General features: G+C 33.3%; 1 protein-coding gene across 8 annotated transcripts in view; it reads left to right on the top strand.

Annotated features, from left to right (window-relative positions):
- Cadps2 (calcium dependent secretion activator 2) overlaps positions 1-26,740 on the top strand; it is a 490,335-nt gene that overhangs the window by 289,150 nt on the left and 174,445 nt on the right. The window lies entirely within an intron of this gene.

Here is a 26,740-nt window from a genome sequence, read left to right on the forward strand (position 1 = left end):
GGAAATCTTGGACATTCTCTCATACACCCCATTATTTGTAATTGAACACCTGATTTCTATCATGCAACAAATTAACATCTGCACTGGATTTGTCTTTTATGCATATGGATATACTGATTAGAATTTTGCAGACAGGCAGATACTTGAAAACAAAAAGACAACATTGTGAAACACTTCCAGCCATAAATTTTGATTACATATTGAGAATCGTTTAATTATCTTACTCCATTTAATTAGCCCTTTTATTTAGGTCAATTGCTTTTTTTATTAACATGACATGTTAGTAATTTGTTAATTGGTATAAAATAACATGAGACACTTCTAAGTATTTCATGTAAGAAATGCATGTGCATAAGCAAGCTAAAGTAAACACAAAAAGGTATGTTTCTGCATTTGATTTTTGACCACCTGTCATGCAGAATAACTTGATATGAGTTATTACAAAAACTTGAGCCTGTTGGTGTATGTTTTAAGTGCAAACGGCCTTTCTAAAATTAAGAAAATAGTAAAAAAAAAAAAAAATAAGTGAATATGTAAGTACTAGTTGGTAAGAATCAGATAGGCAGAGAGAAACATACATATAGGTAAGAAAATTAGTAAGAAAAATGTTTATTCAATGTCAAACCTTTATGCTTCAAGCCTTTTTACTAGTGTTTTATGTTATAAATTTTTGAAATATCATTTAGTACATTCCTAGAAAGAAAAATTTCTTTTATTACAAAAAAAATTTCTCTATGATTTGTCACAAATCAATAACTACTGATATCCTACTTTGGGGCAATTGGGTGTCCAGCTAAAGCTGACTTAGTCATCTTAGGTCATGTTCAATTGCTTATATATAAATCATTTTCTTTTGGAACCCTAAATGAATTACTGCAGTATTAACTTGACTCTGAGAATCTATAGGATAGAGAATAGTTGGAGAAACTATAATAACACTGTTTTTCCTGCTATTTATTGATATAATCTATTTTATGATAAATAGGATTTTTGGTTACTTCAGTGTAGAATTTAAAAGCTGAAAGAAATTTGGAGGTTACCTCGCCCACTGTTTGAGCTTGATAAATAAAATTCTAAGCAGACAAGTGGTAGTCTTTACTAAAAATGTTTGTAGTATTTGTTTTTCCTGTATTGAATATGTACTGAGCAAAGCCTGAGGTTGAAAATTCTAACAAAGAAATTTATATAACCACATCCTTTGAGAATTGTTTTCTTCTCTTGATGGTAATGTTTTCATCCACTTGGGGGCACTATCATCAAATTTAAGAAAAAAATGCAATGTTATTTCGTGTTTGTTAGAAAAAATGTTCACTGCTCTACCTGAAAATTTAATAAAATGCTTTTAGATAAAATAACTGTTAAATATATAAGTAGGATGGAAGTGGGGGTTATTGCGGTTTCAGAACATGTATAGTTGAAAACTAGTTCTCACAGTGTGATACCATGCCAGGAGATTCACCATGAGCCCTGAGCTTGCTGAACATACAGAATCTCAGGCCCTACCGGCCAATCAAACACTATGGGTGGGGCTCCAGGACCTGTGTTTTCACAAACTCTATGGAAGATTTTGTTGCTTTCTAACATTTGAAAACCAATACATTAAAATAAGTAAATTTGGAAATGCTTTTTTTATTTTCAACTGTTGAAAAATTATTGTTACCAATTAGCTTAGAAAATATGTTTGAAATGTGTTTTTCTTTTAGGAAAGTTTTTCTACAATAGAAACAAATAAAGTTTATAGACTTACACTAATTTTTTTTTTTGCTTGTGATGATATAACTGGATTCATATAAGTTAGAACAATTATGTGATTAACAAGTAGAATCAGGTGAAGATTGAGGTAAATATTTTATATTATGCAGACAAATCAGTTAATGGAGTTTCTGAAATCCAAATTCCTTGTAATGATATGATAGATTCAACCTTGATTTCAAGATAATGCCACTACTATATTTTATTATCCGTATAATATCCTTATACTTATTTAAAACGCTATAATGTATCTTGGCTAATTTAATCCTTTGGATAATCTTTTCAAGCAATTAGGAAACCAGTCATTATCTCCATTTATCATTGGAAAAACATACTCATCTAAGACCACATTTAGATTTTTTTATATCCAAGGATAATACTACTTATAGGAACTACAGTCATTCTCAATACATAGTTTTGAGACTCTATTCCTGAGAGTTAGATGAACTCTAGAAATGAATATCATTGCCTGTAGAGAGGAGCACCAAACCTGTAGTTTTAGTGAAGGAATACATCCTTGTATGGATCTAGGTGCCTAAACTGTGAGGCTAGAACTTGAATTCTAAGAACACCACCCCACCCCAAGATTTTCACATGCTTTGTAATAGTTTTCAGGATCTCAAATGTTATTTCTTCCTCGTGTTTCTGTTCCATTATAACACTTTAATTTTCCTTGAGAATTTACAGTGTAGAGCTTTTGAAAGTCTTTGTGTTGAGGAAGAACAAATAATAATCACAGAGAACCTAAGAAACTGTTGCTAATTTATGTCATCACTCAGAGATTCTGGGCTGTTTGCTGTGGTGTGGTACTGTGTGCTGTGCTCAAGATGGCTGACCCTAGAAGCCACCTCATAAGCCTTCTCTACTACTTATAGTGTTTTCCTTCAGATGAAGGCTCCTGCATTAACAGCCCCTCTCAGGGAAAGACTTTCCATTTACATAGGATGTGCTTTTCACAAGTATGCAAGGAACTGTCTTGTTCCTCTTATTCTGAAGTCAAAACTGTCTTCTCCATAAATGAGTTTTGTAAAGAGCTTACATGAAAGTAAATGTTAATATCTGTGTAATAGCTGGAGTTATCTCTTCATATTTAACTAGAGTGCTAAAGTGAATCTTGTAACAAAGTCAGGAAGTACATTCATTGAATCCTGCTAAGACATAATGATAGTCCTAACTATATATTTTGTAGTACAAATGTCAGAAGTTGGTTATAAAATATATTTTTATTTTTTGAAGCAATAAATTGTGTGAACCTTACAGGATTGTTGAAAAATATGAAAAATACAAAGTACAATGCTTGAAATTTAGTAAGACAGTTTTTTTAAAAAGATAATTTTTTAAAATAAAAAGGCAACATACTATATGGAAAAAGATCCCAAAGTATACTGACATGGGTTTTTCTTAACACTATCAGTAGATGATGTATATCATGACAGAATGTAGTATGACATATTTTTACTCATTTTGCCTTTCTTCTCTGGTATAGTGTAATTTTCTTGAACGCTAATGAAATAAGATTAACAGATATAATTGAAAATTTTTTTGTATCTAAGCTTAGTATTAAAAAATTTCTTAAACTTTTCAAGAATTCTGAATTACTTTTAAAGTAGAGTTCACTCATTTTATTTTCATTTGATTATTATGGATAATGAGTCACCCTTATTCATCCATCTGAAAATCTCCCTCATAAAACTCCCATGATGATTTAATTTTACTTTTCCTAATAATTTCTACCTTGTGTTACTCTCAATGATGAGCATGTCTTCTGCTCTAAAACTGCATGCTGTAAATATTAAATGAATCAATTATCACCAAAGAACACTAACTCTAAGGTCTGACTTCCTGATCTTAAGTAAATTTTGTTTGTTTGTTTTATTATTGTCTTTCAAATATAGAGAAAGAAAGAAAAATGAGAAACCTTGGTAAGTGAAGGATTAATTGCTGACCACTTGCCATTATTATATGATTTTTGTTAACTTTCTGTTAATTTACTTGTAACAGTGGAAACAGATATAAATATGCAACAGCTAAATTAGGGATGAAATTTTAGTGTGAATCTTTTTTTAAAATTTTATTGAAAGAAAGCTACACAAAACAGAAAATGGGTAGAAATAATACATACTTTCAAAGAAAAAATAAGCAGTAAGAAATCACTAGTTGATCACATATTGTCCTCTTACAAACCATTGTTCAAGATACAAAAGTGAAACATATAAAGTGGGGATTCAAACAGCGAGACTGTGAACAGTTATGTTCAACTATCCAACAAAAAAATAGTAATATAGTTATCAATCCTATACACTTAAACATGCATGCAGTTATCCATATTTGTTCATTTCATTATGCGTTAGATCAGTTCTCGTAAACTGTTTATAGGTTCTATGCATGCATGTGTCTTAACATGTATTTCTATCCTTTCTATATTAGAGGGAGAAACAAAACAAAGCAAGACAAAAACAAAACATATTCCTGTAAACACATGAAATGAAAAATGCATATAAAACCACTGTACAAGGAGTTCTACCATGGTTACTGTGTTGCCTCTTGTTATCTTCAATAGAATTGGCTATATCATGACACATAGTATATTTGAATATAGCAGTACATAACAATATTAATAAAAACACAACTTTGTAGATAGTGTAAAGCTTCAAAAACAGTAGTAATCAAACCAGAATGGGTATCATAGTGAATCTTGTCATCTTCAGTGTAGTTGCCTATACTCTCAGACTTGATACTGTAAATAATAGTTTTGAATAAAATCTGTCGATACCAAACAGCAATCAAACAAACCAGATTCAGCTAAGGTCAGTCATGATAAAACAGTATAAGTTATACAGGGCTCCAGACTAAGTTAATAGGAAATTAAAGATGATTACTGTGCTATATCCTGATATATTTGGGATAGCAGTCAGTGCCCTAAGATCTAGTGCAAGTAGACAAACTGTGACAGAATAAAATCTAAGCAGAGAAGTGCAAGTAATATGGGTTTTCAATCCTGATACACTACTAACATTATCTTCTGCCATCTTTTTTAAGACTAATCCTCCCCTTTCATTCCCCCAGGTGCACTGTGCATTTTTGCATCGCACCAAAACCCTCGTTTTTTAGATTGGGGGGAAACCTGCTGTTTACCTAAGTGATTCTGGACCTTCTGCCTCCTGGACTTGATTTGTAGTTGTATTCCTTTACTTATTAAAGCCTGTCTTTCCAACCTATCCACAAATACTGGTCCAGTTGCCCCTATTAATCTTTGGTTCCTTGTCACATATAGCATTGTTTTCTCATACTTGATTTTCATCCACATACCCTTTTTCAGGTTAATTATATTTCCTATAAAGAGCATCACAGTGGACCCTACTTCCTGATTTACTTTGCCTGTGTTTCTTTCTTTTTTGTGTGTGTATTAAGGCCATCTATAGCCAACCTTATATAGTGAAACCTTATATAGCCATCTATAGCCAATTATAGCCAACCTTCTCTGCCGCATGTCTGTTGTGCTCTTTTTCTGCCATTAGTTGTCTGCTTTTCTTCTTCATTCTGCTTTCTGCTCCATTCATCGAGGCCTCTCTGCCACTGTTCCTGAAATCCTGTTAATTTTCTCTCTCTCTAGAATGTCCTTGAGTATTCTCTGTAGAGTTGGATTAGTGGTTGCAAATTCCCCAAGTTCCACTTTGTCTTGGAAGCATCTTGTTTCTCCATTAATTTCTAGAGACAGTTTTTCAGGGTACATCAATCTGGGTTGGAGGTGGTTTTTTTTTGTTTTTGTTTTTGTTTTTTGTTTTTTTTCAAGGCTTGGAATACTTTGCTCCTAGCTCTTCTTGATTTTATGGTCTGTGTTGAGAAGTCTGCCATGATTTTCATGCATTTTCTGTTATAGGTAATCTGTTTCTTTTCCCTGCTGGCTTTTAACATTCTGTTCTTATATTGAATTTCTGGGATCTTGATTATTATATGCCTGGGTGTGGCTCTGTTATGGTTGTAGGTGGCTGGAGTTCTGTATGCCTCTTACATCTGAATATCATTTCATTTTCCTATGTTTGGGAGGTTTTCCTTAATTATTTCTGAATAGCCTTTGTAGTTCCTTTGTTTGTACCACTGCTTCTTCATTCACATTCTTTATTCTTAATTTATAGATCCTCTTGTCATCTTCTAGCCTTTGTATTGTTACTTCCTGTTTCCTTGTTATTTTTAAGAAATTTTTCCTTTTATGATCCCGTACTGCAAACCTGTCCTCCAGTTTGGATAATCTATCCTTAGATTCTTTTTTTTTTTTTTTTTTTTTTTTTTTTTTTTTTTTTTTTAATTTTTATTTAAGGAGAAAAGAAAAGAAAGAAAAAAAAAACAGTGAAGGGGTACAAGTTATACAGATTTACAGAATAAAAAAATGCGCAGTAGGAAATCACTAGTTAATGGATTACATATTGCCATCTTAGAAATAATTGTTCAAGTCACAAAATTAAAGCTTGTAGAGTGGACATTCCAACAATGATACTGCAAACAGTTCTGTTCAATGATCCAATAAAACTCTGTGATATCATTTTCTATGTTACATTGTTTTGATATACTTAATGCTACAGTATATATGAAGTTGTACTCAAGGACTTCAGGGAGGGAGTCAATATGGTAACTATTTTTGGGTCAGGATTAGCTGGTGGTGAAACACTATTCTGCTTAAATGGTTATGTTTTGATCTGCCCTGTTTCGCTGTTATGCCCTCTTTTTTCTCAATCTCCACTCCATTATTTACTTTTTTATTTTTATCCATTTAATTAAAGGGAAAAATATAGCAGGATATAATATAGTAACCCACTTTGACTTTCTATTATCCTTAGATTCTTTCAAGCAGTTTTGCCAGCTTTCAATGGAGTTTTTTATTTCCTGGTAATCTCTTTGAACCTGCTTCATGTATTCTATGTCTTCTTTATATTCTTCATCAAACTATTCTGTCCTTTTTTTGTGTTCTTCCATTCCTCCGCCTGTGTCTTCTTGAGAGGTACTTAACATTTCTTTTATTAATCTACATATATCTTGCTTTCCTTGATTAAATATTTCACATTTGAACTCATCTTTGAGGTCCCAAAGATATCTCTTTATGTCCACTGGGGCCGTGTCTGATATTGCATGTTTGCTGTCCTCAATCTCTTTTGTGTTTAACTTTCCTGGATCAATGTTCTCAGGGTTGCGGGCTGCGCACTTTTCCTTGTTGCTTCCTCTTATATTTTTTGTTTCTTCTGTACAGGCATATAGAGGAGTATGGTATTAAAGCGCAAACAGGGGCAGCGTATGCTGGCCCACTACATTAGTGTATGCCTTGCTGCTGAGGCTTTCACTGCATTAGTGTGTGCCGTGCATAGGGAGTTGGTTTGGGACAACTTATTGGGTCTCTGCCAGGGGCATGACCCAGGCCAAGCATACTCTACCAGTCTCATCTGGCAAGGGAACAACTGACTGAAGTCACTCTTGTTCCTTGTTCTTGCCAGTTCTGCCTGATTCCAAAATGTCATCTCATTGGCGTCCCTCTTCTGTGGAAGGGTTTTATTTCCGGCATGCACCACAGGTCGATGCAGGTTCCTTGCCATCTCTGTTCTCTGTTGGGCTCACCGACCTCTGACTTCAGTGTGACTGCACTTCAGTGCGACTGCGGTTCCAGCGAGTCAAAGCGGCAGGAATTTGGGCATTTTCAATGAGTCGCAGCCGCATGAGTTCGGACACTGCAGCAGGAGCACGAACTCTTAGCTGTTTCAAGAGTAGCCCCAGGACTGCATGTTTGCCTGGTTCTTTTTACTTTAGTTTCTTCCTGGGTCAAGAGGATTCATCTCCCTCTGCCAGGTCTCCCCAGGCTGTGTTATTTTGACATCTAAGTTGACTGTCTTTAGCATGAATCTTAAATCAAAATTCCTATTTTGTTTTCCTAGGGAAACATAGCATACGTTGTTAATGGAAACTAAATAGATCTCGTTTCCTTTTACTTTATCCATTTATTTATTTGCTATGTCAGTTGTCCCACCATGAAGATAGGAAGGAAAAAGATATTTAGAGGCTTTGTCTTCAGAGAAGTTGTTTTTTCATTCTTTTGTTGCTTTTACTTATCAAGAAAAATCTAAATTGACTGTCAGATTGGCTGTTATTATTTAATTTTTTGTTTAAAAATCTTAATCAACAAATTCATCTAATATAGTTAAAGTCTTGTAGGTGGAGGAAAGAGTTTGCTTATTTTTATTTTAAAATTAGGACCTGAAGTTGCAGGGAGTTCATGCTCCTCCCTCCCTCATTGTCCTGGGACAGTGCCACCAGTGAAAGATGTCTGAAATCTGTTCCCCTCTCCACTGCCAGGACTCAGGTCCTGGACAGCTGCAAAAATGCCGGTGACACAGTAGGACACTGGCTAAGGTGCACTTGATGGAAAAGCGAGACTAGAGGCCTGGAAATGTCTCATGCAACAGTAACAATACAAGCTACAGGTGTTAAGTTAGGAGAACCGGTGTCCGTGCTTGGGGACAAATACACAATGTACAGAAGTAGTGGGTAGGGCCACCCCCTTCTTTTTTATTTTATTGTCCGTTTTCTTTTCTGTTCTCTTCTCTATAACCAGAGAAAGCCCCAGCCACAGAAAACTAATCCCATCTCTCAAATCCAGAAATCTAATCTTTATTAGATCCAAAGCTAGAAAAAAATCCACCTGCACTCTTGGCCAAAGTACACCTTTCTGGGATCTGACTTGGACTTCTACAGAATTATAGATACTAAAGGAATGTCTAATTGTTCTCTGGTTTATTTCCCTTCTTGGTATTCAGCTGGTTTAGTGTTTAGTTTTTGTTTTGTTTATGTGTTTTTATTGTTCATTTTTTGTTTTCCCTTTTCATATTTTCTCTCTGTTCTGTTTTGATTTTCTTTCTGTATAGTTATTTTTTAAATATGTGAAGGTATTTTTGTTTACTGATTTTTAATTTTTGTCTTTTTCTTTGTTTTCTTTGTTCTTTGCTTCTCTCTTTTCTCTCTCATTCATGGTTTAGATCTCTAACTTTCTTTTTTGTGTTATTCTGTTTGTTCTTTTCCTCTCTTTAGTCAGATGTCTCACTTGACTTTTGATACTTTCACATAAGTGAACATTATCTCTTCTTTCTCTGGTTCATTCAAAATTCCTAGGCCTTCACCTCCAATCCTTCCCTCCATTGTCCTACAATTACCCAAAACCTTGATGATCATCCGGTGCCCTCCAATCTTGCTCCTACTGTATTTAACCTCATTCATCTCTCCATCCTATCCCCTATTCTCTTGAAACACCCTTCCCCTAAAACTGGGTAAAATCACTCTACTAAATGGAAAATCATCACCTCCAAGTTTCTGGTAGAAGTTGGATTATTTATGTTTCTGTAAACCTTTCTCCTATGGTTATGGGTATCAGTTTAATAGTTACTGCGGTTTGTCAGTACCCAGGCCATATTTGAGTCTATTGTTATTGCCAACTGAACTATTTTAACCACGATATCATATATGCTATAACCAGTTTCCCCTGCCATATGATAACACTGTGATTGTAAAAACTCATAACTACAATTGTAGTCCAGAGTCAAAGGAATGAGGCCTAAGTTAAACAGATAGCAGTGCCTTGGTCTTAATATATTGGGAAGGTAGGTTACTGGGATAGACATAAAGACCAAGGATCATCTATATCTAGAAGACGTCCAAATGATCATCCTAGGAACATCTCAACACCAGCGATGAAGCTATTTAACATAAGAAATCTACAAGCGTCAACACAGAAAACAAAATAAAATAGAAAATATCTAGACAAGGAAGCAAAATGCAATCCTAAACACTTAGCTCAACCAGAATAAATCCAGAGCACAATCAGACAGAGGAAATCAGAAGCCAACAAGTGGTGCTTTCTGAAAGGATAGCAGCAGAAGTGAACAAAAAATGGAAGAGGCCTAATAAACAGTAGTCTCTAAGGTACAAAAAGAATGACTATCAAAGTGAAAGACATTATTGAAGGAGACACACATAAACAGAGGATTTCAGTAAAACTGTGGTAGCCATGAGTGCCAAACACAGAGAAAAAACAGAATAAACAGATCCAAACAAATACAGGAGAGTGGAAACTCCACTGAAAGTATATGCAGCAGACTGAATGAAGGCAAGGATAGAGTATCAGATCTAGAAGACAGGAACACAAATAGTGACCAGAAAAAGAAAGATTTCTTAAAAATAGCAAGAGACTATGAAAGATCTATCCAAAAGTGGATAGCCGAATGAAGTAAAGAAGAACAACGTCTATTTGATTGGAATCAGTGAGAAAACTAGAGACAGTGTGAAAGCCACAGAAAACCTCTTCACAGAAATAATGGCAAAAAACTCCCCAAACATGGATAAAGAATTTCACATGCAAATAAATGAAGCCAATAGAACTCCAAATAACTATGACTAAAATAAATCTATATACACATATAATGATCAAGATTACAGAATTTCAGCACAAGAACAAAATATTAAAAGCAACTAGAGAAAAGAAGTGTATCAACTATAAAGGAAAGTCTATCAGAATCACATCAGATTTCTCAACACAAACTCTCAAATCAAAGAGAGCTTGGAGTGAAGTATTTCAACTCCTAAAGTAAAACAATCTGCAGCTAAGATGTACCCCACAAACCTGTCTTTCAAAACTGACAGAGAAATAAGATACTTCTATGACCAAGAAGAAACAACTAAAGAAATTTATTACCACCAAACCAGCTCTACAGAATTCCCTGAAGGACATACTAAAGATAATGAAGGCTACAAATACATGAGCACCAGTGGAAGCCACCAGGGAGGGCAAGCAGTTAAACAGAGGAGAAAGACAAGAAACAAACAGCATGAAAAAGAAAAACCAATACATTATCAGTTATAACCACCAAATGTAAATGGTTTCAACTCAACAATCAAAAGAAACAGACTGGCAAAATGGATCAAGAAGCAAGGTCCAACAATATACTGCATTCAAGAAACACATTTAACCCAAAAAGAAATTCATAGGCTAAAAGCCAAAGGATGGAAAACAATTCTCCATGCCATGAAACCCAGAAAAATTGGGTAGCTAGTCTATTTGCAGGCAGTGCAAACTTTAAGCCAAAACTGATCAAAAGAGACAAAAAAGGTTACTATGTACTCATTAAGGGAAAATTCCAAGAAGAGATAACAATCATAAATATTTGCCAAACACAGTGTCACCCAACTATATAAAACAAATATTAACAGACATGAAAAACCAAATAACACAACTTCATTGGATGACCTTACTGTGATAAAATAAGTATATTACAGACAAAAAACCAGACCTGAGGATAAGTGGAACAGAATAAAAATGCAGACTTAACCCCAAACACACTCCAACAACATTATCTTTGACAAAGGAACCAAACAGGTTCACTGGAAGCAAAATAATCTTTAATAAATAGTGCTAGAAAAACTGGCTTTCCACATACCAAAGACTAAAACTAGACCCATGTCTATCCCCATGTACTAAAGTCAGAATGGATTAAAGATCTAAATATTGGGCTGGGGGTTTAGCTCAGCGGCATAAGCACCTGCCTTGCAAGCAGGCGGTCGTGAGTTCGATCCCCGGTACCGATAAAAATGAAAAAGACAAAAATAAAATAAAATAAAAGATCTAAATATTAAAATATAAACAGTAAATTTAACAAAAGAGGAAATAGGTAGAAATCTCAAAGACATAGTTATAGGCAGAGATTTCATGAACAAAACCCATACTGCAAGGGAAATATAAAGGTTCAGCAAATGGGATCTCACCTTATTAAAAAGCTTTTACACAATAAAAGAAATCACCAACAGAGTGAATAAACAACCCATGAAGTAGCAAAAAATTAGAGCCAATTGTCCTTCAGACAAAGGACTTATAACTAGAACATTAAAAATGGAAAAAAAATCAAAACTCTAAAATTCAAACATATCTGAGATGAACACACACTTTAAGTTGAAATACAAATGGCAAATACATGAAAAAATGCTCAACATCATTGGTGATTCAAGAGATGCAAATTAAAGCAATAGTGAGATTCTAACTCACCCCAGAAAGAATGGCTATCTTCAAAAATATATCACCAATAATATATGCTGGCAGGACTGTGGGGAAAAGAAACACTTTTCCACTGTTGGTGGAAGTGTAGACTGGTACAATCACTGTGGAAATCAATATGAAGATTAGAGGTCCCATTCAATCCAGTTTTTCCCCTTCTGAGTATCTTCCTAGAAAAATTAAAAACATCATTCCACTGCAATATATGTGCACTCATGTTGACAGCAGCACAATTTTCCAAGAGCTAAATCTTGGAAACAATTAAGATGCCCACCAACTGAGGAATGGATAAAAAAGGATCAGTTCTTTATGTAGTGGAGTACTACTCAGTCATAAGGAAGACTTTTGTAGGTAAATGGCAAATTGAGACCATACTCATAATTAAAATAAGTCAGACCCATGTGCGTAAGCATATTGTCTCACTACTGTGAGAAACTGAGTGAGTAAGGTCCAGATTGTATAATAGATATTATGAATTGAGAAGAAGCTGTTCAAAAGAAAAGGCAAACTGTGATAGAAGAAAGGGAAAAGGAAGGAAGGGAAAAAGAAAAGATAAATATTTATACTCAAGATAGTTAAGATAGTTATACAGCTTGTTTCTCTTAGTTCATTGAAAATAAAGGATTGAGCTAATATTATTTGGACAAGCTGTCATGCCTATGTGGTGTACTCTGAATATGGTTGTACGAAGACAATACACAGTGTATTAACTTTATAACTCTCCTACTAACCTGTTTTGAAACTTTTATTTTCTTTTCTCTTTAAAAAAAAACATAAAAAAAAAAAAAAACCAGTAAAGAAGAGAATGCCCCTCCAAAAAATTAGGACCTGTAATTTTATGTAGATGCTTTACTTACCTTTTTTCTCTCAACAATATTTTTTATATTGTTGATATAGTTTTATTTTTACTGCGGATTAATTCCAGGTCCTTGAGCATGCTTAGCACACGTCCTACCACGAGCTATGCCTCTGGTCCCTCAACAACATATTTCTACCTCTTTATACCCTTGATAACCTATAAATGTATAAGTATGAAATGATTCCATCAAGATAAAAGTATGTATTTAAACTAATGTATAGTAGTGTCTGGGAAATTGTATTGATTTGTTCTACTGATCCCTCTTAAAGGAAGAAAAAGGGCGGATTTTCTTTCTAACTTGCATTTTAGAGGGAATAATTTACAAGTGTCATTGGAAGTAGTAATGCGGTTCTTTTGACAAAGCAGTAATACATGTTTGTCCAGTAGATGGCACAAGCATTCCCTCATAATAGAAAACACTGTCTCCTGAATAAAGTGAAAAACTTGATACTAAGGATGGCACTATTTAAGTAGAATTAAATATTCTTCAAAACCTTCTCTTTTAAAAACGTAAGAAAAAAGGTTAAAAGAAAGTGAAGTGATAGTTCACTTTGGACGTATCAAACCTGTCAAGACATATTATCAAATTAGTATTTAAAAACTTTTTGTGTAGTAGAATTGGAATAATGACAGATATCACAAGGTCAGTTTCAACCAAAAATATCTGGGACTTGAAATTCTGAGTATGTTATGTAAATGTCAAAAGTCATGTTTTTTTTCTATTGACTATCTATACTTTATTCTTCAGCTTACCCTGTATTCAGATTATAAGATGTAAATACAGATTTACAAGAAAATCATTTTTAAAATAGATATTGTGAGGTTTAAGTTATAGAAGAAAAATAAACATCATAAAACTTAATCCAGTAAATCTAACCTCATCAGACATGGATTCCTTATCACTATTGGCTTTGCTTTGTTACTAAATATGTGTGAGAAAGAAACTGAAAATCAAACTGTATTTTTTGTAATAGTCTAGAATTTTTAGCTGCTTAATAAATAGTGACAACTCACTGGGGACCTAAGAAATTGTGCATCTTGAAAACAGTATGGATTTGCTATGGAAATATAAGAAATTTTTAATGTATAACTTATGTAATATCATAGATACCTCATTTTAGAAAAAAAAATGTATACCTAAGTATTTCACCCCGTTTCAAAGCTTTTTTAGTTGAAAACTCAGTTGTCATACCTCCAAGTTTTTAAGTCTTTCTAAAGGTTAGGCTGTAATATTTTTCTGTATATTCTAATATTATTACTATTAGTAGTCTGATTTACATTGCTCTCTGTGGTTTGAAAGTCTCTCACATTTCTCACTCTGATAGATATGATGACACTATTATTGTTACTCCTGCTTTACAGATGAGAAAAATGAACTCATATCTAATGCAGAGCAGTTTACACAAATGTTAGACTAAGAGAATTGTGTTCTTTTCTCTGGTTCATTCCACCTTCCAAAATATAGTCCTCCTGGGTACTCTTCTTGCTCCATCACTGGCTTCATTTGTTTGTTTGTTTGTTGTTGTTTTGCCGGGGGTGAGTTTTTTCTTCTTTCGTCTTCCTAATTGGTTAGCTTCAGAGAAGAATCTGGTCACACCAGATGAACCTTTGCACCTTTTATACCCTGTACACATTATTTGCCCCTTGAAGGTGATTTGTCTAGAGGGAGACCTGGTGGTCTGCTCCCACCGTCCCTGTCTGTCAGGGACTCAAGCTCCTGATGGATAGACCTGTTTTGCTGAGTTCCATGACTGGGCTGTGGAAAGTAAATCTAGTAATAAAACTGAACCTCATGAAGAAACTCTTATTTATTACAGAAATGATTCTGCCTACATCAGTATTAAAGATGATGTTTTATCCTCTGTCAACATTTCTGACTTTAATCAGTTTGTTCAGAACTCAAGCAAAGAAAGGAAGTATTGTTCCCTTCAACAATTCCAAAACTGGCTTCTAACAATGTTTATAAAAACATACTACATTATTTACAAAGCATACTAATGAAAGTTCAAATTCTGGTATCATTTTAAGATCTTTAGAGATGTATACTATTCCATTTTGACAGAAAGACCCTTGTAAGATGCAGCCGTCTGCATCAAAGGTCACAAAGCCATAGATGCCCCTTCTTGGTACATGAGCATGAGATACCTGGGCTGCCTAAAATTTGGTGCCAGATTTCACAACTGTTGCTCCGTGTTCCTTTATGTTTTGATCTCCTATATTATGTTAAATTTTATGGCAACATTCTTCAGCTTAAGCTTATCTGAATACTTTTGAAGTAAATATATATTGAAAAAACCAATATGATGGAAAGTCTTGGACTGCCTGAAACTTTTTTCTTTTGAGTGTATCAAACAAATTTTTGCTAAAGATTTAACTTCCTTTATTGCATCTTTATTTTAGTTGTTCCTAAGTACAAAATTAAGAGTAACCCATTCCTCATTCCAAACAAATGTTTATGCAATATTGTTGTATCAGGGCACCTTATTAGGCACCAAGGATCCAGTGGAAAGTCTACTAATGTGATTTATGCACCCATGAAGTGTTCTGTCTTGTGTTAGAAATAAACATTAGTCAGCCTTCAGGCCGAGACTTTTGGAGAAATGCCCATATATCACCAGTATATAAAACAAAGGAGTATGACTTTCTTAGGACATAAGATCTGATCAAAGCATAGAGTGTTTATTTAACTTCTAAAAACTTGATTATAGTAAAAGACACATTCCCTTTAAGTCCCCTCACAATACCCCTCCCCTACTTTGAGCTCATCTATCCCATCTTTCCTGTCCTGAACAATTCAAAATGGTTTTGGCATTTCCTGTCAAATAAAAACATTGCATTTTATCTTCATCCACCTCGTTCACATTTGGCACTCAGCAAAGTCAATATGACCATGAAAGTCAAATGCTTGGGATTAATTTAGGACATGGAGGCAACTATAGGAGCACAATTATAAAGCCACAAGAGAGGACTTTCAGAACTGCTTCAGCAAGTGGCAAGAATGGGGTAAGTATGTTCAAAGAAAAGTATATTAACTGGAATTAATGGTAATGTTTCTTTTACTGGTTTTTGTTTTTTAATTTAAACATTCACAGTAGTTTTTCGACCACGCTTCATGTCAGGGATGGTTGTACTAAATCATAATTACAGTGAAAGGCAGAAAACAAACAGAAAATTTGACTCAAGAGTGAGATCAGTTTAAAGTAAGTATTGGAAATGAGTGAGACTTTATGTAGGATGTGCCTGACTAAAGGAAGAGCAAACAACATGCAAACGATGAGAGAACCATGAAGAACCTAGAGAGTAGTTGGGTTTTTTTTTCATTGTACAAAAAAATAAAGCATTCTCATAGCCAGATAATAAGAGAATAACTGTAGTTATTACACAGTGTATCACTATCTTCAAAGTAGTTACTCACTGCCATGCATAAACCAAAAGTATGCTGACAGAAAATAAGAGATAATACAAACTTTCTTTTCAAGGAACTGAGATAAACTTTTAGTATAAATGGAACAAATTAGCATATATATAGAAATATTTTTGAAACATCACAGTATGTAATTTAAACTCCTCTCTACTTCCTTTTTATCTTCTGTGTTTGTGTGTATGCATGATGTAGTGTTCCCCTTATAAGAGAAACCATGCAGTGTTTGAGCTTGTGTCTGATTTATTTCACTTAACATTGTGTTCTCAAGTTACATCCATTTACCTATAAATGCCTCAAGCTTTTATTTTTTATGGAAGTGTAGTATTCTGAGTACCAGAAACTGTTTTTACAAAGGAATAATTAATGTGAACATGAGCCTAACAAAGTATCAAAAGATCTCACTCGGTACAGGTAACATTTTTAGATGTGAGCAATCACAGAAATGTCCACAACCACTATGTCTGTCCAGAATGCAAGAGCAGAATGCAAGAGATAGATTAACTAGGAAAAAAAAAAAAAAAAAGCAAAGTGGGTGCTCAGCCTGAGTTAGTGGGTGAATTACCATAACAATCACTGAGGCAGGGGCAGCAGGGCAGGAACTGACACACTAAAGCCAAAGAAGGGTTCTAGAGCCTAAGTAACAGCAAAGGGGTCACACTGGCTCAGTCCTGGGAGTCTTGGACCAAAACTCCACAGTCCTCAACTACAGTTAAAATTGGTCACAAAGCATTAAGTTGAAGTTCAAGTGATACGATTTAGGTAAAACAAAGCTAGGAAGAAAAATCTGTGACATGCCGGATGTCAAGAGGAGTTTAAATACTTTTGGAGTAACTCACAGAAGTAAGTTGTATCCAAGCAAGTTATTACTCAAAAGATGGACACAAACATTTCCTAAATTCCAGACCTCTCCATATAGGTCCTTGTTAACCAATTCCAGAATGCAAGATTAAAGGACCTTTTAAGAATCAATCCTAGAAGTTTAAGATTAATTTTTAAAGAAAATTCTTTTCAAACTAAATCATTGTAGTTTCCTTGCAAAAATACATTAGAAGTAAAATAGCAGTAATCTAGTCCAGCTAATTTCCCAGAGTATGTGTTAGGCAGTATGACTCCTACAGGATGTTCTACAAAACCAGATTCTGTGTTTTAGAGATGCTTCATGTACTATTCTCCCCCACCTTCCCTTCTTCCCAGTGTTTCATGGAACTGGTGCACTGCATGCTCTTAGAACATATAGAACCTGTATAGTTTTATTTAACTGAGGATTTTTCAGTCTATTTGCCCACCAAACCCATTGTATTTCTTCATAACCCTTTCTTGTATCCAGATGTTCTAGCGCACACACTATGGGAAACAGTGAACCCCAAACTGTCTCAATGATTTTCTTTCTGAGAATATAATTTTTTAAAGATACATGTTTTATGTACATGTTTCACTTGCAATCTTTAATGTGAAAAAGACAGACTACATATCTTCCTTTATAGAAAGGAAACGGAGACTTAAAATGTTTCTACTAATTCAACATTACGTGCATTGTGTAGAATGTTCAGCCATGCTTGATCATTTTGCTTTACTTTGAGACTATTAGGCCAAAAATACTTTCAATAGTAAACAATATTTACTTTGAAAAGAATATGTTTACTTTGATATAAGCACACTTCACTAAAACTTTTGTTATCTTGATTAAAATAATTGCATTTCCAGGGATTATCTCACAAAAACATCTAGGATGGCACTAGTAAACCATTTCTTAAATTGTCAGATACTGAGGAGTCTTTATGCCAAGTGCTGGATCTTTAGGGACATTCAGATTTTTAGAGTCTACCTTTCTCTTCCGGATTGTCAACACATATCTGACTGCAAGTTTGCCTGGGATTTAAGAGGCTGCTCAGTATATTCTTGGCATATTTTCCCTCTTTCATACTTTCTTGAGACATTTTGTAATCAGTTTAGAAAGCTCATGAATTTTCTATAACTTTTAACAAAGAATGAGGTTCCTACAGATGAAAAAAAAAGAATATTTAAATTAGGAAAAGCATGAACCCAGGCTTTTTCAAAATAGCCTTCTGTGGTAGAATGTATCAAGGGATTGTGTAGATTACCTTTATGTAACCATTCCTCAGCCTATGTATATCTCAAACTACGTTTTATGCCATAAATTATGCAATTTTTGTCAGTTTTTTAAAAATGATAATGTATAATTGCATCAATATCAATAAATGGAGAGATCATGAAGCATTAAAAATTTATATTGAGACTTCCTACTAATTAAGATATAAAACATACCAGTGAATAATTATCAAAGACAAATATTAAGATACTTTTATTAAAAAGATTTCTCTATACAGTTTGATTTAGTTGAATCTTTGGTTTTCTGTAGTTATTTAAAAGTACTTGAACTACTTACCTAGTTGTTTGTGTAAAACTACTTACCTAATGTTTTGAGTTTCAGTTGGGTTGGTGAATTGACCTTTATATTAGAACCCATTCTTTAAGAATATCAGTAATGCTGCTTAGTGCCTGATCTGAGGCAAGAATGCACTTTTATAGTCTTCTTCTCCTGGCACATTGCCTCTACTTGTTTTCTAGATTGTTTTTTTGGAAACCAATTTTTAAGATACTTTTTTGCTGGTAACACCTGAAGTTTAACTGGCATTTAAATAGCAGAAAGTGCAACTTCTTAGGAAATAGAAGAGTGACAGTTTTTACATTATCAATTCTATAAAATGAGATACCTAGTATAAGTGAAGAACTATTTCATTCAGATTTGCTATGATAAGTCTCCCATTTTAGGACAGAAATTTAATGTCTTGCCCAATAAGAAGAATTTGGTGTTGTTTTTTCCTTCCCAGCTTCTTCTCAGGAAATTTTGTCTGCTGAAGATTCTTTCCTTGTATTCCCACCTATGAACTCTCTCCTGTAAGAATTCAGGAACAAGAAAGATCAGTTGGGAAGTATTTACTTCTGGGTTTCATAATACCCAGATGACAGTTGTTATCTTGAAGCAGATTCTCTTCTCATCCTTTGCTGAAAACAAATCCAAACATAAATACTTAATCTCATGGAGTTAAATAAAAGGAAGAATGTAGTGAAAGGAAGATTCCTTTTCTATAAGCAGCAGAGGACTTTCAGGGATGACTGCAAGTGCCTGAGGGCATTTGGTCCCTCTTGGTTTTCACATCAAATGCAATGGTGCCCACAGATAGCCTGTATTGTTGTCAGTTAAATGGGATCATGAGTGTCTGAAAGGTGTTTGAGAATGAACCGAAAATCATTTTCACAAGTGGATGATTACTTCTGCCACATGTTAACCGAACTCTATCAGAATGGCCCAGCTTTTTGAGCCTGCATTAATTGCTCCTTCAACCTTGACTGAGGTTTCTCTTTAAGAAAGCCCTTTCCAGGACTTAACTACTCTATATATTGATTTTTTTTTTCTTTTTGTATTTTTCCTTGAAAAATGAAGCCTTGTAGAAGAAAAGGCTTTATCATTCAATATGTAGATTGATTGTTCTATGTCTTTGAATAGGAAGCTAGACTCATAAATGATCTGCTAAAAGTAATCCATTTTTTGTAAGCACTGAATAATTCCCATCTTCTATATACAATTATATTTTTCAAATATTCATTAGTGATGATTTTTCATCACAAAGTATAACCATGAACTATCACAGCATGGATTCAGTGCAAATAAATTTTTGCATTCTCCTTTCTATTAGAAGTGTATGCCACCACTCTTAATTGAAACTAAGCTACAATATTTAGTGATATGTTTGGAAAATTTTCTTTGTTAAAGTATTCTTTGGACAATCTTCAAGTTAAAAAGATTTGATAAGGCACTTTCAAATTGTTTGGTTAAATGAACTGTTTCTTATTACTATTTTCTGTATCAAAGAGCATATTTAAAAGAATATTAGCTTTGTCTTTACTATTACCAGAATTCAAAAGGGTATTACATAAAAAGGATGTTACATAAAAACAAATTTAAAATACTTCTCTATGTATTACAATCTTAATGTGATGAAGTTTAAATCCTCTATTTGAAATTTAGCAAAAATAAGCCTAGTAGTTATGGTGATTTTTTCCTTGTTTGAAGTTTACTTTTAGCGAGCTTAATTTTACTTAATAAATGTGTTGTCATGAGTCATTTCATTGCTTCTGGAATGTATGTTGTTAAAACCACCATATACTTAAAGAAAAATTGTTTATTTCTCCTGTCATAGAACGTTCTGTGGGATTTCAAAAAGACCAGTGAAGTCCACAAATGAAAACTTTTAGAAGTAACTGTTTATAACTTATAGGTGGTTTTTTAACAGATGAATTGCAAGTATTACACTGATAAGCAGAAAGGTGCATAGCTTTTAGTGAGATACTCTATATAGATCAAAATATATTTACTTTGTTGGTTAGTAACATTTTAACTTAAAACTTAAACATTTCTGTTTTGAAAAAAGTCAAGTGAGCAAATACTAAATTTTTGTATTTCTTCTCTTAAAATTTCCCCTAACACTGTATTTTAAATACACAATCAAAAATCTTAAAGTTTATTTCCTTATATTGCTGATATTTCAGGATGTAGTATGACATTTTTCTGGATAGAAATATCAGAAAGTTAAAGAGAGAAAAAAGGAAAGTGAAAGGAAGGGAAGGAGGGGGGAAAAAGGAAGAGAGGGAGAGAGAAAGAAAGAAAAGAAAAAGAGGAAAGAGAAAATACACCAAGACACATTTTGTTGCTTTTGTACCTTGTTTCTTTGCAAATATTCATATGTTGCTTTGGAAAAATTAACCCTAGAAGAAGCATTAATACTTTACAATTGTTACTGTGTTTATACTGATTTATGACGCCAAATGTTTCACAGCTTTACTCTTCTGTGTTAAATCCTAGCATTGTGTCAGTGCTGCTAATTTCTTTGTTGCCTAATCCCACGTAAGAAGAGATTTTAAAGTTAAGCAGGCAATTTTTCATTGAAAGGAAACAACTTCTTAATACTTCAATTGGATGTATTGATGAAAGCAAACATTTTTTTAAAGTATCTGAGCAATTGGTTTTAAATAATCCATAATAATCTAAATTAATGAGTGGTGTTGATACGCCGGAAATATTTCCATTGAAAAAGTGTTATGTTTAATGTAAATTTGCATTGAAAAATACATGCTTGTGAAAGACATGCAATAGAATAATTTTTATTCTGTTAAGTAATTCTTGGATCAAATTTAATTTTACTTAGGGAACTTTTCTTTTTCCCTAGAACCGTATTCTAATGCAATACTGGAAAACAGAGCAATGGCCAAGAAAACTGCTATCTGTTTTATTTTTCATTTATTTTTAGCTTAAGTTTTAAAACATGAGAAAAAAAAATGTTTTGTTTAAAACCCAAACTGTAGGTAGAGGCAAATAAGTAATGGTAAGAACCCCATTCTACTCCAAAACCCTGCTTTCTTTCTTGAGATAAGGTGAAAAAAATTCACTGCCAATTTAAAAATTTTCACGCTGTGTAAAACATATTTTTTTGTTGGATAACATGTTGAATTGTCAAATAAAACTCACTTAAAGGATGTGTTCTCATTTTGACAGGTATTTGGGAGGTCTGATTTACTTATAATTAAAAACTAACTTTTTATTGAGGTAATCTACAGTAGGTAGAAAGGCAGTATTGTAATGACTTGGCAGGTTACACAATATTGAGGAAGAGGACAGATGGGAAGCAGATCCACTAGTGGACCTTTTGTGTCCTTGCCAAAGTTCTATCCCTCCTAAATAACAACACATATCACAAGTGATATTGTTCCTTTTTTTTGGTACAATCCTGTTTCATAAATAATGAAAACACCACTATATCTAGAACTCAGATGATAAGAATTTATGAAAACTATAATTTAAAAAAGACCAGGTTTTTTTGAAACAGCGTTTTTTGTGAAATAGCTTGTGAAAGGATCTATTTGATGCTATTGCCATTGTTTCTCAAATAGTTATAGTTGAATCAACTCCACGTATAAAAAGTGGAAAAGCAGTCTATAGTTACAGTGGATGTTTATTATGATTGTCGTGAAATGTTATAAAATCTCAAGAAATTGAAACTTTCAGAGTGTTCAAAGAACAAATCACATGACTTCTTGAAGTAAAATCAGATTATATATAAATTCTCAAAAAATGTGATATTGATATGGATATAGTGTCTATATAAATTTAGCAATGCTTGCACATTGCTGTGTAAGGGATAACATTTATTAGCAAAACATAATATCAGATGATGTAACATTTGTATATTTTTTTTGAAATTTCAAGACCTTTTTGAGCCTCATATACCATAAAAGAAAAAAGCACTAAACATAAAATAGTGATTCAGTAACAATGCTAGGTACAAAAATGAGTTAGGAGTGAATGCATTCAATTTTTATAGATATTTTTAAATAAATAGGTTATGTAATAATTACTCAATATTCAAATCCATTTGGCTCCTTTTTCTTTGTTCTTGTACCCTAATCTTCCCAAGGAGGAAAAACTTATCTGTAGAAAATTCAGGGCGCTCTGCATATCATACATGGAAATAGCTTTGAAAATCAATAAATCTGTGTAACCAGGACAGCTTATGAGTTCTCCACTACATTCATGATGAAGACAAAGGCTATTGCCATACCAGAATTATTCTTAGAATCATAATGACCAAGTCTCCAAAATATTAAATGATACTAAATTTTTCATACTACAAAGCTGTGTTTTCATATGCTACTAGAGGCAGTGCAAAGTGAAGCAGCCACTTTATAAAAACATTAAGTTTCTTACAAAATTTAGAATTTAACAGTTTCTTAACACATACTTTCAATATGACCCAAAAACCCCACTCAAATATTTCCTCAGGAGAAGTGAAAAAACATGACAACAATATATACCCATTTGTAGCAGATTTATTTTTCACATTTAAAAATGTGGCAACATAATCCCAGCACTTTGAAGGCTGAGGCAGAAGGATTATCATGAGTTCAAGGCCAGCCTAGGCTACAGAGTAAGTTCAAGGCCAGTCTGAGCTACATACAAAGGCCCCGTCTCAAAATTAGGAAAAAAGAAATGACAAAAGTATGGCAATAATTCATATGCCTGCCAGTTGGTAAATGGATTAACATACTGAAATAAATTTACAGGATGAAGTACACTGCTTAGCAATATAAAGAAATGGGCTCCTGATACACAGAAAAATAAAGATGAATCTCCAAAGTTTTCTACTAAAGAGTTGAGACACGAAAGGCTAGTACTATATAATTTCAATTTGTGTATTCTAGAAAATAGTACAAACTCAAATGAGTGCTTCTGAAACTGGGAATGTGAGGAGAGAATTAAACATAAAAAGCTCAAAGGGAGTTTGGGGGATATGGAAGCATTGTATAAGGTGATTGCAGTCATGGTTCCAAGACTATTTAAACAGCAATCAAATGGCACCTCTTACACAGGTGAATTTTACTTTATATTGACTACAACAGTAAACCTTAATAAACACAGAAGAAAGAAAGACGTAGTCAATCGAGGACTCAAATCATACAAGTATAAAAAGACATAAAGAAGAATATTAAATTCATCTCTAATGTCACTGGCCAAATATTAACGACAAGTTTAACATTTTATTGCATTTTTCTATTCATATAGTGTAAGGACAACTTCCCCATTTTATTAGAAAATGTATCTTAGCATCATTATTAATGGCAACCTAATCATTTGTAACTATTGCGCCTGACTTTGTTTTTGAGTTTTTATACTTAAATAGTATTGGTGAACTTTTTTCTTCATTCTTTCCTTTTTAAAAAAATATAACCCTAATTTCAAAAATCTTTTATACCAGAGAGAAAGAAAATACCCAGTGATACTTAATGTCTAATTCCAAAACTCACCCTTATGACAGAAAAAACAAAATCACAGAAATAAAATTTAATGTACAGATTTATTACAATAAACTCTGTACATTTTTATGTCTATGTTTTGCATCAGAATTTTGTCCAACTAATATGAAAACATTAAAAACCCAAAAAATTATATTTGTTTATAATGTTTCTTTGTAGGTAGTCTTTTACTACTTTTTATGATTCCATATGTGAAGAGTCAGTAAAATTCTTTTGTGTATGGGTAGTTGAAACCTACTACATTTCATTTATTTCCTTAGGTTTTAGTTTTTATTGGTACATATTCTTGTTACATAATGTTTATATTCCTTGTATAGGGTTGTTACATGTACACAACCCATCTCAATTCTTTTCTTATCCCCTTTTCTCTTTCTCCTGCTCCCTGCCCCATCCATTTCTTGTTCCCCTTTCCATTTGATATAGATCTATCTCGCTTTCTATTACCTATTTTTTATTTTGCTCTTTAGTTATATTTTGGGTTTTTGATGTGTGACAAACCATGTGATGTTTATTTTTGTGTCTTATTTATGTTAAGTGAAATAAGTATATAATTGTATATAATAATTGTCATTGCTCTCTGTGTTCAGTAAAATTTTTCTTATATGTAAAGCAACAGACCCAATTCAAGGCCCAGCATTCAGCTATGTACTTGGGTTCCAGTCCCAATTTCTCTGTTACTTTATTTCTTACAACATCTTTTACCAATATAAATACAGCATTCCCAAATACACAGGTGTGCATTCATCTATTTATCTAGTTTTTGTCTTCAGGGAAACCATATATTTTAATACACACTTGCTTGTTTGTTTTGTTTTGTATTTGTATTTGTTTTGTTTTGTTTTGTTTTGTTTGGTACCTGGGATAAACTCACAACCTCAAGCTTGCCAGACAAGTGCTTATGCTGCTGAGCTAAATCCCCGGCCCTTCACATTTGTTAATCTACCATTTTGATGATATTGTAGCTGACTAGCTTTTTTTTTGTGGGGAGCTTTCACCATCTGTGATATTTAAAATAACTTGCTTGTGGTATTGATAGTTGGCACATCACTATTCACATTTATTGTGCAGGACCCAGGATCCCAGCAGTCTGCTAAGTGATGCATTTTGCAAAAGCTGAAAAGTACGCTGTGGTCACAGGCAAAGGTTGTTGTAAATGGCCTCTGTGGCTCCTGGATGGCTATGAGGGCACATATTGCTATTTCACTTTTGTAAAGGGGCAGCTGTCATGTCCACACTATCTAGCTCCTGAGATCATTGCTGTTAACCCTATAATAGAAGCTTGGGTGTGTGCATTTCAGGAAAGGGAAATTATATAGGAAAGACAGAAAGAGAGCAGCTAAACATCTATCACTAGGACCACAGAGGAGAAATTAAAGGCTAGAGAAAAGGTGTGCAAAGGTTTTTAAGGGGACATTGAGAAGAAACAGTAAGTGAGAACAAGAACAGTAGACGTTTCTGCCAGTTATTAAATGAATTAACGTATCTGTAAGCATCGATAATATCATGAGAGCCAAATGAAGAGAAGCTTACCAAATGCTTCTGCTAGCTGATGGCAAATACATAATTGAATTGGATCACTGGGATGATTCTTCCAATGTAAGAGTATGATTGTTTTTATTCTGACTTTAAGTAACTGTGTATTGTCCCTAATTATGAAGACTTACAAAATACAAGGAATAAAGGATGCTTAAATCTTTTACAATCCATTTCTCAAAAGTCTTATTAATATTTTGAAATATTCATTTTATATGTTTTCCTTAAAAATTTAAAATCATTAAGTATGAGAATTGTATTGAATTCTCTTTTTCACATAGTAATACATGATGAGATCTTTTCTGTTACTAATTTTATAAAAAGGAAGTGATTTCAGTGCCAGTAGAGGATTTCCTTAATCGGATATGCCAGTATTTGATAAATAATGCCCTTATTGTTAACATTTAAGTTATTACTAGTTATCGGTAGTATAAATACCCTATGTGCCCTGTAGAATACATTTTTGCATATATCACCATTATCTTAATAATTACAGAATGAGAAGATATGATTGTTTCTACATATTGTCATGCCATTCATCTTTCACACTGCCACTAGTCGTGAATAAGAATGGCCGTTCATTTCACCACACCTTACCCAATATCATATATTACTCTTTTCTAAGGGAGCAAAAAATAACGTTTTGTTTTATGAAAGAACTACAAACTATAAAATCCAATTAAAATCTCAGCTATAAATAATGAGAGAAAGTGACAAACCAATGGCACATGTATTATTTGTTTCTTTTTTAATTTATGAATTGTTTTTCTAAACTAAAACCTCGGCATTCAGGTTTAATAGCAGTTTTGGCACTTTGTGGTAAATAAATATATTCTGAGTTATAGTTTGGGCATTCATCTCTAAAAGATTTCACCATCACTGGTCTAGAGTCTCAAAGCCACTAAATAAACTCTTAGTCATGATTTTTTGTACTATTTTATCATCGTGTGTAAATTAAACTAGTTTAAATAACCTCAGCATTGTTAAACTTTCACTTCAGCAAAAAAATTGTAATGTTGAAAAAATATTTTTAAAATTAGACTGTGATTTCCAATATCATACAAGATAGATATGTGGTTTCACAGCATGATTTTTGAATGGCTTACTTTTCATCAAACTCATCTTTGATTAGTTTTTAATTTCTTGTTTTACAATCCTGGATACAGTATATCTTCTATACATTTATTAAAAATAGAAGCTCAGT

This window comes from Cavia porcellus, unplaced genomic scaffold (assembly GCF_034190915.1).
Source record: "Cavia porcellus strain 051 isolate PalLab524CR breed Dunkin Hartley unplaced genomic scaffold, mCavPor4.1 scaffold_2, whole genome shotgun sequence".
NCBI lineage: Eukaryota > Metazoa > Chordata > Mammalia > Rodentia > Caviidae > Cavia > Cavia porcellus.